This window comes from Lucilia cuprina, chromosome 2, assembly GCF_022045245.1.
Source record: "Lucilia cuprina isolate Lc7/37 chromosome 2, ASM2204524v1, whole genome shotgun sequence".
Lineage (NCBI taxonomy): Eukaryota > Metazoa > Arthropoda > Insecta > Diptera > Calliphoridae > Lucilia > Lucilia cuprina.
This window is the reverse complement of record NC_060950.1, coordinates 17,898,696-17,913,339: the sequence shown is the minus strand read 5'-3', so window position 1 is coordinate 17,913,339 and position 14,644 is coordinate 17,898,696. Positions and strand designations below refer to the sequence as shown.

The window sequence follows — 14,644 nt, the reverse complement described above, 5'->3', positions numbered from 1 at the left end:
AGACTATAATAGCAAATAGACTAGACTATTGACTAGACTATAGACTAGACTATGAACTAGACAATAGACTAGACAATAGACTAGACAATAGACTAGACAATAGACTAGACAATAGACTAGACAATAGACTAGACTATAGACTAGACTATAGACTAGACTATAGACTAGACTATAGACTAGACTATAGACTAGACTATAGACTAGACTATAGACTAGACTATAGACTAGACTATAGACTAGACTATAGACTAGACTATAGACTAGACTATAGACTAGACTATAGACTAGACTATAGACTAGACTATAGACTAGACTATAGACTAGACTATAGACTAGACTATAGACTAGACTATAGACTAGACTATAGACTAGACTATAGACTAGACTATAGACTAGACTATAGACAAGACTATAGACTAGACTATAGACTAGACTATAGACTAGACTATAGACTAGACTATAGACTAGACTATAGACTAGACTATAGACTAGACTATAGACTAGACTATAGACTAGACTATAGACTAGACTATAGACTAGACTATAGACTAGACTATAGACTAGACTATAGACTAGACTATAGACTAGACTATTGACTAGTCTATAGACTAGACTATAGACTAGACTATAGACTAATATATACACTAAACTTTAAACTGTGGAATAAACTAAAGACTCGGTTATAAACTGGTCTAGTCCGTATCATAATCCAGTAGAAACTGGAATAGATAGACTAATCTCTAATCTCTAATTAATTAAAAAAAATGTGGAACAATTGATATTGATGTCCTGTATCCACAAATCTACATAAAGAGCATAAGTATAGAGAAACCACTTTAATCTTTTTTCAAGATTAACCAGCTTGTTGTTGGAAATACTTCATAAACTGTGCACAATAACCAAATGGAACAGCTAACAGAAACATTAATTAAATCAACTGTATAGAAACTGACCTTTCCTAATAAAAAATAGGTACATACAGTTTTTTTTGGATTGTACGAGAAACAAGAATACAAAAATATAAATACTTTTTCCTGAGCTGAACAGGTAAATAAAAAAATATAACTAATGTTTTCTCAGCCTAATACCCTAATTAGTTAAACGATTAAGTTTACCTTAAAAACAACAAAAAAAAATTATAATAATAAAAGGAGTTTTAAATAAAAAAGTAGTATATAAAAGGTAGGGATTAATAAAATATTTATACAAGAAATATATAAGAAAAATGCAGAATGTAGAGGAATAGTATACAATATTCTATATAAAGCTTTAGGGAGCAAGTTAAAAAGTATATAAAGTAAACATGTACAAAATTACCCCGCTTTAAACAGGAAATTCTAGGCACGCTTTATATACATATACATAAGTAGATAAAAATATGTACATATATATGGGTAAATATACATACAAGTTTTGCCCCTATGTAAATATTAAGAGTTATACAAAATAAAAGAAAAAAGCTAAAAATTGCACTCATTTTAAGGCGCATAACTGCACTTTAAAAAGGGGCAATTTTGCAGATTTTAAGAGTAAGTTGTATAATTAAGAGTATTATGTTTTTTAAGAGAAAAATTGCATTTTTCTTGTTATTTTCTGCATATGAGTAGAAAAATCAAAATGGAATATTTAAAATGTACAAGAAAATGAAAAAAAAAATAAAAGAAATGCAAACAACCAAGATCTTGATATATAAAAAAAATTATAAATGTTGGATTTTGTTTGTAAAATTAAAACCAAACACTGGGGAGGGCAGTAAAAGAAGGTTTTTTTTTTCTTGTTCCATGTAGCCGTTGTTGTTGCTGCTGTTGCTGTTTGTATGTGCAAGAGAGCTTTGAACTCAATTTCTTGTTGTTGCTGTTAGTGTATTTTTACTTATTGCGGTTATTATGCATGTGTGTTTGTTTATTTCTTTTTTTTGCATTATTGTACTTTATGTTGTTGTTGGTTTTTTATATATTTTTGCAGTTGTTTTTTTTACAAAATTGTTTAAACTTGATGATATACGTCGCATTCATCACAATTACCGCATACGTTTCAGGTCGTTGTTCGACGATGACGATAAAATCCAAAAAATCATCAAACAACTTTTCGTGCCGTGTTCAAAAAAAAAAAGAAATAATGAAAATAAGTAACAAAAAACTTACTTTTCGCCGCCGCCATAGTAATTGTCGTGTAAAATTTATTAAAAAAGTTTATTTCTTCTCGCGTTTTTGTTCTTTTTATTTAACTTTTGTTATTGTTGTTTTTAGTTGCAAAGATAGTTTGTGCAGTTTGTTTTTGTCTTTTTTTACTATTCCTACTGTTCGTTGAATCGTTCGTTCGGGAGTTGTTTGTTTTTTTTGTTTCTTATTAAAAGCTAGTAAAAAGTTATAGTGTTCTTGTTGTTGTTGTTGTGATAAACGAGTATTATTACATCGTGTGTGTGTTGTTGTTATTGTTTTCGCTAGATGCTCCAAGTCACTGTCAAGTCTCCTCTGCTTGATTAAATAATTTTTAGTGAAAAAGCAAAAAAAAAAAAAAAAACAAAAAACACAACTTAAAAAACCAAGAGTTAAAACTATTCGTTTGTTGTTCTCCTGTTTTCATCATTATAATCATCATTATGATATCTGTTTGCATGAAATAATATAAAAACAACATCATCCTTCTCATCATCGGCTCTTTTATACTCCATCATCATTGCCCGTGTAGCCAATATGTTATCCCGTTTTAGTGTTGCCACATCAATGTATAATAATACAGTGTTAAAACAGGTACTTTTTTAAATAATTACTAATTTTGATATTTTATAAGTTTTTTTCAAATCTGTAAAGTTCATACATATCGTAAAGTCATATTTTGTTAAAATAAAGCTTTTCCAGATGTAAATCTTTAGAAAGAAATTACTTTAATGTATTTGTGTTAATCGGGTCTAATTTACTTTAAATGACACATGTCAACTAGATTTTAAAAATGTCGTATATTGCTAAACTAATTTTCGAATTTGGACTCAAAATGAAAACTCCCGTTGTTGGCTATTTTCGAGACGTTAAACAGCGCAAAGACATCTTTATTTTCAAACAATTTTGCGTTAACTAAAAGTCCAATGTGTTGACTTTCAATTGGAAAGTTTCAAATAAATCTCCTTCCTTTTTCATAAACCTACCGAAAGCAGATCCTCAAAATAAGGCACTTCGAGTATTTAAAAAGAGATCTCAATTATTTTGCGACTAAAACACACTGATCTGTTCGAGGTATCATAAAGTCTAAGCCGATGCATTTTGAGGTTAATTTGTAGGTTGATCACTTTGGGTCTACAAATGTTAGCATACAGGGAATGATCTCTACTTATCCGAAGCATTGTGTTGAAACTATTATATTAGGTTGTGGGAAGGAAGAGGGATATAGAAGTGTTTTTATACCCTACACCACTATAGTGGTGTATGTCAACAAAAATCAACAAAAATTAGTTTTATAGAACAATATATGACAATACTAATTTTTATAGAAATCGGGCCTCATTTGACCCTAGCCCCCATACAAACTCCCCTTCAGAAAATGACTTGAAGGTCAAAATTAACTTATAATTACTAATAAAACGATCAAAATCTACATAAATGAATTTGAAGTAGACATAAATTCATTTACCAAAATTTATAAGGATAGGCACATATTTACCCCTTCTCCCCTATGAGCCCTCTTGTAGAAAATCTCTTCTTTGTCAACAATAAGTAAAAAAATTTCACAATAATACAAATTAAATGCTTTATATAAAAAAATCCATAATTTCAACATACTGACTGGTGTCCGACTATAAATTCATACTTGTTGAACATATGATTATCATCTTATATCGAAAGTTACAGGGAAGACTTCTGCAGAAAGTTTATTTCACATGCGAACAGTGCGGTTGAAGAATGTATTTTCCCTGTAGTGTATTGTGCGGACCACAGGCCGAATATACAGATACCAGGAACAAGTTCCCTTAAAATTTGATAAATAAAGATGACTTCGAGCTGCCAAAACATTTCAAACGTAACATAACCCAGTAGTTCGATAAAGAGTCAATGCATTCGAAAAGTTCAGTAATTTCCATTTACGTCTTACCACCTTGTTGGCTCTATTTTGTCTCTCATCACGGATGAACTCTTTGTAAAGCTTTTTGCTTTCTCTCTGTAATCTAGCGAGTTATGATTGACTTTTTCATAGGACAAGTACCTTTATAGTCGAAGGCTAGGGGTAACCTTAAATGGTAGGTTAAATTGGTAGTTCGGGACTGTAATGGCATTACCGTTTTATAAGACGTTAAGTCTACATATCCGGTGAACTTGATTCACCAGACAAGTACCTTGATAGTCGAAAATGGTTAAATGGTAGTTTAAATATATAGTTCGGGACTGTACTACCGCACTGCTGGGAACAACGTTTTTGTTTTTTAATGTTAAGCCTATATATCTGGTGAACTTGATGTAATGGAGATATATAATGAGAATTTACAAATTTTGATTACGAATGATCCGACCGTTTATGTAAATACTAGCATACCCTGGGTGCTTCGCTACCCTAACTATGTTCAATATCGTAAAAATATCAAAAAGTACCATCGGAAAAACGAAAAAGTGCAAAGATCTCTTTCAATAAATTCTCATTTAATAAGGACCGTGTGTCCGGTTAACCATTATAAAGAATCCATTTGAAGAATAGAAAAGTACCAAATAGTTCTCACTTCCAGAATATTATTCAGTCAAGACCATGTATGTTAAAATTAATGTTCCTAGGTTGAATATTTTAGAAAATTAAAAAAGTAACGTTTATGAGATAAAAAGTACTAAAAAGTTGTCTCTTAAATAATCTTATTCAATGAGGACCGTGTATGTTTAATAATCATGTGTTTTCAGTTCATATTAAAGAACATACATAAAGTATCATTTGAGGGTAGAAAAAGTACCAAATGTGGAATAAAGTTTACCTAAGTGGAAAGTACTAATAAAAAGAGTACAATGTTTACCCTTTTCGCTTAGAAGTATACATTTTCGAGAATTAAGTTTACAAAATGTTCCGTATTTAAATCTACACATATATCACAGATAAAACTCAAACGATTCAAATCTGCATTCATTTATTCCAGAAAAATTGTGCTTTAAAAAAGGTACCAAACAATTTACTCGAATTTGGTCCTATATAAGCCTTAGTACTCGAATTCCAAAATAATATACCAAAAGCTTATTTTGTGTGAGTAAATAAACTACTTTTTTGAAATTTTATAAAAGTTGGTTGGTTTGAATAAAATTAAATTTGCCGTTTTTCCCCTTTTTGGTACTTTTTTATCCAGTGAAATAGCAAAAATTTTATTACAATAAATATTACAGAGTTAGTACGTAATTTAATAGGAATAATTCAATAAACCGAAAAAGTTTTCTTAATGAGCTAAAAAAAGTACCATAAATACAGTTTTGTCCCTTTTACACCCAAAAAGGACTGAATTTTAAAAAAGTACGAAACAGGTGTCTCATAATTTTTAGAGATGTATCCAAAATATTTAGAAAAATTTGATTATGTTAATTAGTTTAAAAGTTATAAAGGGCTGAAAAAGGTACCAAAATCACCTTTGTTACACATTTTTACCCCTTAAAAGTACGAATTTCAAAAAAGTACCAGACACCCGTCTGCTCATTTTAAGAGTAGATACAGGTGCATTGTCTGTCAAAATTTCATGATTCTAGGTTCAGCCGTTTGGGCTGTGCGATGATGAATCAGTCAGTCAGTAACGCTACTCTTTTATATATATAGATTATGATCAAACTGTTTGACGTCGTTTATAAAACAATATTATAAAATGTATTCTAGATATTTTTAGTATAATCCATAATTTGCTATAACAAAAATTTATAAATTTCGGATTTTATTTTATGTTTATAGGCTAAATTCCAACATAAATCTAGGGTCTTAACAGTTGGCAATACAAAATCCCAACTAGATTTCGAAATATAAATACAAGTAAACCTATAAGAGTAATTCTATAGGTGTGTGTGTGCGTATGTTTGACTCAATTCTGTATGTATCTATCCCATTATAATCAACTTCATCATCATCGCCATCGTCATTCCACATCATCATAGTCATGGATTTTCATCTACTAGGCAAAAATCAGCCATTATTATTTTATTGTTCTCGTTGTTGTTGCTGTCGTTGTTGTTGTCGTTGTTGCTTTTAGCATACACCAAAGTCTTCTTTGTCTGTTGAATGTGCATTGCACATTCTCTACAATTGCATTCCAATGTCAAAGACTCCCTCCAAAATCCCCCTTATTCGTCTACTAACATTCTGCTCTTACTTACATACATTCTCTTATGTTCAATATTTCGTATTTTTGTTTTCTACTTTTTTGCAATTTTACTGCCGCCGCCTACCATTACCTCGTCATCCTAGAGTTTTTTTTTCTTTTTTTTTTGGCTGCCAACAGTTCGTAGACAAATTCTCTGTCGCAGCTAGCAGTGATGCCTGGATTCGTTGACTGCAATGGCGGCAGTTATGGAGCAGCATCCTCTAGTATGAATCTGCAGTTTTATGCAAACATTTTGTGGAGCCATATCATTTTATAGTCTACCTTCTTTGTCAGATTGTAGTATATGATTTTTCTATGTTCGAACAGAGATGTCTAAGGGGAAAATTAAAGAGAAGGTACCATTAAAATTACTTTTGACTACAATTTGGGATATTAGTGGTACTTAAATAAAGGTACCGATAGTATTTAATCATTCTTCCAAAAGACCAGTATATAGTATAAGATCTAGAAAGAGTTTGTTGTTGTATTATGTTCAATTTATATAATGAAAATCTATATATTCTTACGCGGTAGTAGAACACTTAGGGCGAGTTTTTCTGATAAAGATAATCTTCATTCTTTGGTTAAACCCGGTTTAATATATGTTTCGTGTTTTTCAGTTATCAGTAAAGTTACATATTATCTTAGTTTAACTGAGTGTAATTGGCCAATTAACTTAAGTTATAAGTGAGAAAACACATTTAACAAAAACAATAAAACAATGATTTCGGAAGAACAAAAATTTAATATTTTAAGTAAATGGCAAATTTCTGATTTGTTTTGTTTTATTTATTATTGTTTTAAATGTTTATTTAACATTTTCCAAAATTTTTCATTTTACAAAAGTATTGTTTGCAAAAAACAGCTGTTCATTGTTTATGTTTTTAAGTGAAAAGTTGGCAATACTAACAAAGTTAACTGAGCTTAAATCTAAAACGGAAAAACACAATCATCGGTTAAAGTCCGCATAAATTTGTTCCGAGTTTAATCTAACAGCAAGTTAAGCCTAGTTTAACTGAGGAGTAAGAAACTCGCCCTTAATGTCTCAAATAACCCAGTAGTTCGGTCGAACAGTCCTGAACTATCTATTTAACTAAATGGCACTTTACACGATTACACGTTACGTATGTAAAGTCTAATGAAAAAGTAAAATGAAAATCCGTCCGTATAACAAACAAGAGAATAAAAGTCGTGTGATTTAAATATTTTGTGTTTACAAATAAAAAAAGAAGATGGAAACAGCTGTTTTACTTTTTTTGTATGTGTTTACTTAAAAATATATCCCTGATCAAATCCCTGACCTGCTTGTGTTTTAGATCATTTAAAAAAGTGAAAAAAGTCATACGACTGTCTAATTTTCCATCCGTATTCTCTCTCAATGTGTGATGGTTTCACTATATATTTAGACGATCCCATCCGTACTCTTGTACACAAAATTTTGACATATTATATTACTTTTGTCATCGTGTAAAGCCGGCTTTAACTAACTATTTTAACATGTGTTTGTCTTACGTCAATCGTCACCTCATAGATTACTAAGAGACATGCAAAAACCTTAAGTTTGTTTTTGAAGTAAGTATTCATTATCTGACTTACAAAGGGGTCACTAAAGAGACGATTGTTTTTACCCTCGTTTACAAAGTATACATCCGATAGTACATCTTTAGCCAACCAGGTGGTTAGATGTAAATGAACACAAGTAAATAATTATAGTCGGGCGAGGACGACCATATAATACCCTACAAATTTTACAAAAATAAACTGTGATTTAGTTGTCATAAGAAAGCATTTAAGTTAAATTGTTCCTTGCCGTTTATTGTTGAATAAAATTGGTGACATTTAAGTGACTTTTCATAGGGGCTCGGGACATATGAGAACCTATTATTAGAGAATTCGTAAGGGTCATCAAGTCTAGTATATAACTTGGTTTTGCAGCTTTTTGTTGAGATTTTAATATATTAAATATAATTTTGAATTTAAAAGCCCTATTCGGCGGGTTCAGTTTTATGGGGGCTGGGTAAAATAATTAACCGATGTAAACCATATGGTAACATAGAAGATCATGTGCCAAATTTCATTGAATTATCACGTAGTTTGATTATAATGTTTAAAAGCCCTATTCGGGGTTCAGTTGTATGGGGGCTAGATGAAATAATGGACCGATCTTAACCGTTTTCAATAGACTTCGTCTCTGGGACAATAGAAGATCATGTACGAAATTGCTACATGTAGTTTGATTACAAGGTTTACATGGTTGGACGGACGGACGGACTTAGCTAAATCGACTCAGAAAATGACTCTGAGCCGGTTGGTATACTTTAAGGTGGGTGAAGGGCCAATATTATTGTGCGTTATAAACATTAGCACAAACCCAATATACCCACCCCACTAAAGTGGTGTAGGGTATAAACACTGTCCTTTTCAGATGCATTGACTCTTTATCGAACTGCTGGGAAATTACTCAAAATTCCCTTTTAGTACTATTTGGTACCAAACAAAAGTTGTACAAACTCGCTCCACTCTGTCTATATAATCTTGTCGGTCGTATGCTTGAAGTTCTTGGCCGTTTGGTGTATAATTTTTGTTGTTGTTGCTATAATTCATGTTGCTGTTGTTGTTATAGCTTTTGCAGTGCGTCCGTAAATGTATGCGTGTGTGTATATCTGACGTTATTGGTAGCAATGCACTTTGATAGTAGATGTCATTTCCTCTAACGTTCTTAAACAGTAAACACCATATAGCCATTGAAAATAACCAGAAAGAAAATTCATAATTAAAAAAAAAATAAGAAATAAAATAAAACATTTTTAATTTTCAAACAAAGTGAATTATTTAAAACATAAAATTGATAAAATTTTGATAAACAACATACAATTAATAATAAAAGAAAAATGTAAAAAAGAACTTAATTAATTTTACAAGATAAAAAAATAATAACTTAAACAACAACTACAACAAATAAAAAAACACTAAAAGAGATCATTGGACCGCCTGCGTAACACTGTGTTGCATTGATATATATATTTTTCTTTAATATTGTTGTTGTTGTCTTTTTAATCTCCCTTTCATATGTACATGTGAGTGTGTTCAAAAGTGCGTGTATATGTCAATCAATATCTCTGTGTATGTGTACTTTTAATCCACTGTGTCTGTTAAATATCCGCATAAAAAATAAATTTATATACAATTTTATAAAAAAAAATAAAAAAAAAAATCTCGCGATTTTTTATTTCTTATTCGCCTTTTGCATTCATTATTAATTTCTGCCTACGTTATAAATCTTTCATCAGAAGACAGACATTCCAGTTGTTCTTGTTGGTGTTTTCTCTTTTCTGCTTGCCATACTTTTTTTTTTTTTTAAACATAAGAGCAAAATTGAAAAAAAAGTAAAAAATTTTTATCTTTATGAAAAAAAAACAACAAAATATAAATTAATAAAAAAAATCGCCCAAAAAGGGAAATAATTGCAATTTCTTGTGTAATATTTACTTTAAACACTACGGCCTAATGCTTCAACTTATTTTCTTGGGTAAGTTTGCGTTTCATTTCGATTTTGTTTTGCATTTGCCGACGGCTTGTAGGTTTTTTAAAGTGATTATTAAAAGACAAAGGGAATATTGAAAATTATGAAATATAGGGGATAGGTACACAAAAAAAGTCTCTAAAATGATAAAATTTACTAATTTTGATTTCTAACAAATTTGGTTATAACTTCTAAATCCAACAATAAAAGGAGTTAAAATGCACTTTAATTCATTATTTTAACATGATGTCATTGGAGGCATGTATTGCCACAATTGCTTACAAGTAATTAAAAAAAAAAAAACGCTAAAGCTTTCATAGAACACATTTAAAAGTATTTTTCTAACACATTATTAATAAGACGTTATTAAAGTACTTATTTGTAAACAGAAAAAAAGTTCATTAAATTACATACATATCAACAAAATTGCGACCTGTAGTTTGATTACAAGGTTTACAAGCCCTATTCGGGGGATCAATTGTATGGTGGTTTAGTGAAATAATGGACCGATGTTAACCATTTACAATACGCTTCGTCTCTGGGACAATAGAAGATGATGTACCAAATTTCATTGAATTATCTTCAAAATTGATTACAAGGACAGACAGACCAACAGACCAACAAACGGGTATAGGACCATTTCATTATACATTACACCACTAAAGTGGTGTACTCTTCTACACAAAATTTTGACAAATCATATTACTTGTGTGATCGTGTAAAGCGGTACAAAAGTACAATAGGAACATAAGTAAAATTGCTTGTCATTATCAAGTTTTTGCTGGGACTTGAGGACTTGATTTCAGATAAAGTTTAACCACAATATATATGTATTTATATATAGTCATGTGGAAGGTCCTATGATAGATTTTATTTTGTGTTAACATCTCTACATTCCAATGGAAATTAATAATGTAAATTGAAATTTTAAGATAATAATTTTTATAACCTCCATCAAAAATATAGTCTTATTATAAATGAACGATATATGTATGTACGTAAATATACATACATATATTCTGGGACCTTTTTAAATTCTTAGGGCGGGTTTCTTACTACGCATATAAACTAGGCTTAACTTGCTGTTAGATTAAAAAAATTTAGGAGCACTTTAACCGATGATTGTGTTTTTCAGTTATGGATCTAGAATCAGTAAACTTTGTTAGTACTGCCAGCTGTTTTTTTTGCAAATATCGCTTTTGTAAAATGTAAAATTTTAGAAAAAAAATGTAAATAGCAATTTAAAACAATAATAATGTCGAAAAAAGAAATCAGAAAAATACTATTTACTTTAAATATTAAGGTTCATTTTTCTGAATTCATTATTTTATTGTTTTTGTCGATTCTTTATTCTCACATATAACTTAAGTTTAATTGACCAATTATTCTATATTCTAATCTATAGTTTAGTCTATAGTCTAGTCTATAGTCTAGTCTATAGTCTAGTCTATAGTCTAGTCTATAGTCTAGTCTATAGTCTAGTCTATAGTCTAGTCTATAGTCTAGTCTATAGTCTAGTCTATAGTCTAGTCTATAGTCTAGTCTATAGTCTAGTCTATAGTCTAGTCTATAGTCTAGTCTATAGTCTAGTCTATAGTCTAGTCTATAGTCTAGTCTATAGTCTAGTCTATAATCTAGTCTATAGTCCTGTCTATAGTCTAGTCTATAGTCAAGTCCAAAGTCTAGTCTAGTATATAGTAAAATAATAAATAATGACTTAAAATTCTGGTGTTAAAGTAAATTTTAGCATTTTAATCAATTACTTTGCAAATTAAAGTTTTTGCTGGGTATATATTTTTTTTTTTATTTTCTTGAAATTCTTTAATGATCAGGAATATAATTTATATATTTAAATATAGGATATTATTTGTTACGTAAATGAACAATTTCTTTCTAAACGTAACCATGGAGCCATTAATCAGTAGAAATAAATAAAAAAACTACTTGATATTGAATTTTGATGATATACTTTAGATTTATCTATTCGGAAGTTTTTTATTTTTCTGCAAGACTTTCTACAACATATGTATATACGTATGTATGTTTAAATTATAAGTGTGTAAGAGTTTGCAAATTCATTTGAACAAGTATTTGTTGATGTGCTTATTTTCTTCTTCCATATAAGTAGCTATATAGATACAATATAGATGTATCTGTCTATCTATCTTCTTCTACTATATAATAACAATAATAGTATCTTAAGGTATTCACAAGATGATGAACGCAAAAACTAAGCAAGGAAAACGAAGGCAAAGTATAGAGCAAATAGAAAAAAAGAAGAATATAGATAAAAACCTCGTAATTGAGGATTATAGACAACAAAGCACAATACAATGATTTATTTGTACAATGCATTTACAAACAAATAAACTACAGCAGCAGCCGCTGCAATGAAAATAATAAAACTAATGTTGTTTTAAGTAGCTACAACAACTATAGCTCTTACTGGTAAAATAGCAAGAAACTACAAAAAAAAAAAAACTAAAAAAACTGAAAGCAAGAAAAATATCTAAGAAATTCTTAAAGAGAAAGATTAAATAAAAGAAGTAACAACAAAAAACTACATAATAAAATTTACAAAATGGTGGAATGTATCTGTTAACTATTCAATTAAAAAATATAAAGAAATAATAAAAGAGCAAGAAAATTGGAATTTTAAGAATTTAAGTTTAATGATGATGGAAAAAGAAGCTTTAAAACTATTCTAAGATTTTTGCCTTTATGTATACCTACACGCCTAGGGATCCATTTTGGTTTGTTCTACTTATTATATGGCGACCTCAATTATCGATTTATTGAAATGAGAAGTTTCCTATTACCTAAAGTCACTAGTTTATGATCATATTTCATAACATAAGGCCATCGATGTTCGATTTAACATTGCTCTGCAGAAACTTGCATTGAAGAAGTTCGAATGTATAGTTTTGTATGACCGACCATGTGGTTTCCTAATTAGGGAACATGTTAAAAACATGTTCGAACTAGAAACCCAAGTATACATTTCTATTTAGGTCTCAGAAATTTTCTATATATCGAGTACATTAAATCAAAAGACACGCGTTTTTAGAAAATTTTAAGACGTTATAACAGCGCAAAGACATTTTTGTTTATGCCATTTTAAAGTCCAATGTGTCGAGATCAAAATAAAGGTTTAACCTCTATTATATCTCCTTTCATCTTTGAGATATTTTAAACTATATTTCACCTTATATGTAAACCACAATCTTGAAGTAGAATGAAAATTGCGTAACAGAGGTGATACCGTTATTTTCATGTTAACAGTTTAGACTGTAAGACAACATAATATAATTTTTTAAATAAAGATGTCTTCTCTCAAATATTAGCAAAAGCTGTTTATTTCAATCGATATACGATATCTGAAAAACATGATTTGATGAAATAATTCTATGGCCAGATTTGGTGGTGATCAGTTTTTAGAAAAGTATATCACCGAGGTTTCTTACTTAGAACACCCCTATCCACACTCCTGAGGTTAAAATTCACAACATAAATTCGATTTTGAGGTCTTGAAATCTAACTGTCTTCAACATAAATCCGATCAACAACACGATCTGTAATACAATTTTAATGCACTTTGCCTGCATTTCTTTAAAAATACAAATTAATTTGTGCACCTCAAATTTTACAATTACCGACGGGAAACTTGTAAATACAAGAATGGGAAATTGAAATTACACAAAAAACAAGTAAAAAAAGAAACACACAAATAAAATTATTTACAATAAATCTATAGAGAAAAGAATACAAAAGACGAAGGAGAAACAGAAAAGATAATTGTAAAATAAAAGTTGTACTTGTTTTTTGTTGTTGTTGTTGCTATTGTCTTATTACTAAAAAATAAGAAGAAGATATACGGAAAAAAATGACGACGACTTTTAACGAAGTGTAACTCAGTGTTCATTTTGTTGTTTTTGTTTCTGGTTCTTTTTTTGTTGTTGTTGTATTATTATCGTTGGTGAGAGTTCCATACGATTGTTACTAAAAAAATGTACCGACAGACGATAACAACGAGGTTTTGTACTTAATATTTCCATATAATTTCAATGTGCAAGTATCGCTAACGAACGAAAGAACGAATGAATCGACGTCAGTCTGAATAATAACCAAAAAACAATAACAACAACAGCAACAAGAAAAAAAGTGCAATATTAAGTAGGAGAATATTATGGACACATTCACCGACTGACTCGTTTATAGTATATGTAGTAGTATGTTTATATAAACAGTGCATGGTGAAAATATTAGGGACACTAATGATTATTTTGATAAAAGTTAAAATTTTATTGTTAAAAAGAAAACAATCTTTTGCGTTAAAAAAAAAATTTCATTACTTTTAGTACTACCTGGGTTTTACACTACGTATGATTAATGTTGATTTATAAATGAATTAACAAAAACGTATACAACAAGGAGATTATAGTCCATGTTATAGTTTTAGCTATTGTAGAAACTTTAGTCTATTTTATAGTAGGGACTATAGTCTATTCTAAAATAGATATATAATAGAGACTATAGTCTATTATATTGTGGAATCTATAGTCGAGACTGTAGTCTAGCTTGCGGTCTAATTTATAGTCGTGACGTATAGTCGATACTATATTTTAGTCTAGTATACGATACTATAGTCTAATCTATAGACGAGACTATTGTTTAATCTATAGGAAAGACAACAGTTTAATCTACAGGCAAGACTATATACTAGACTATAGACTAGACTATAGACTAGACTATAGCCTAGACTATAGACTAGACTATAGACTAGACTATAGACTAGACTATAGACTAGACTATAGACT

At 29.8% G+C, this 14,644-nt stretch overlaps 1 long non-coding RNA gene across 3 annotated transcripts in view; it reads left to right on the top strand.

Annotated features, from left to right (window-relative positions):
- Positions 1 to 1,967: 1,967 nt before the first annotated feature.
- LOC111687850 overlaps positions 1,968 to 14,644 on the top strand; it is an 89,444-nt gene continuing 76,767 nt past the window's right edge. For 2 of the 3 annotated variants that reach the window (XR_006940658.1, XR_006940657.1), the window contains exon 1: positions 8,675 to 9,833. This is a non-coding gene — a long non-coding RNA (uncharacterized LOC111687850). Of the gene's footprint in view, positions 2,754 to 8,674; positions 9,834 to 14,644 lie in introns of those variants that run through there. The other variant, XR_006940659.1, reaches the window with a different exon arrangement.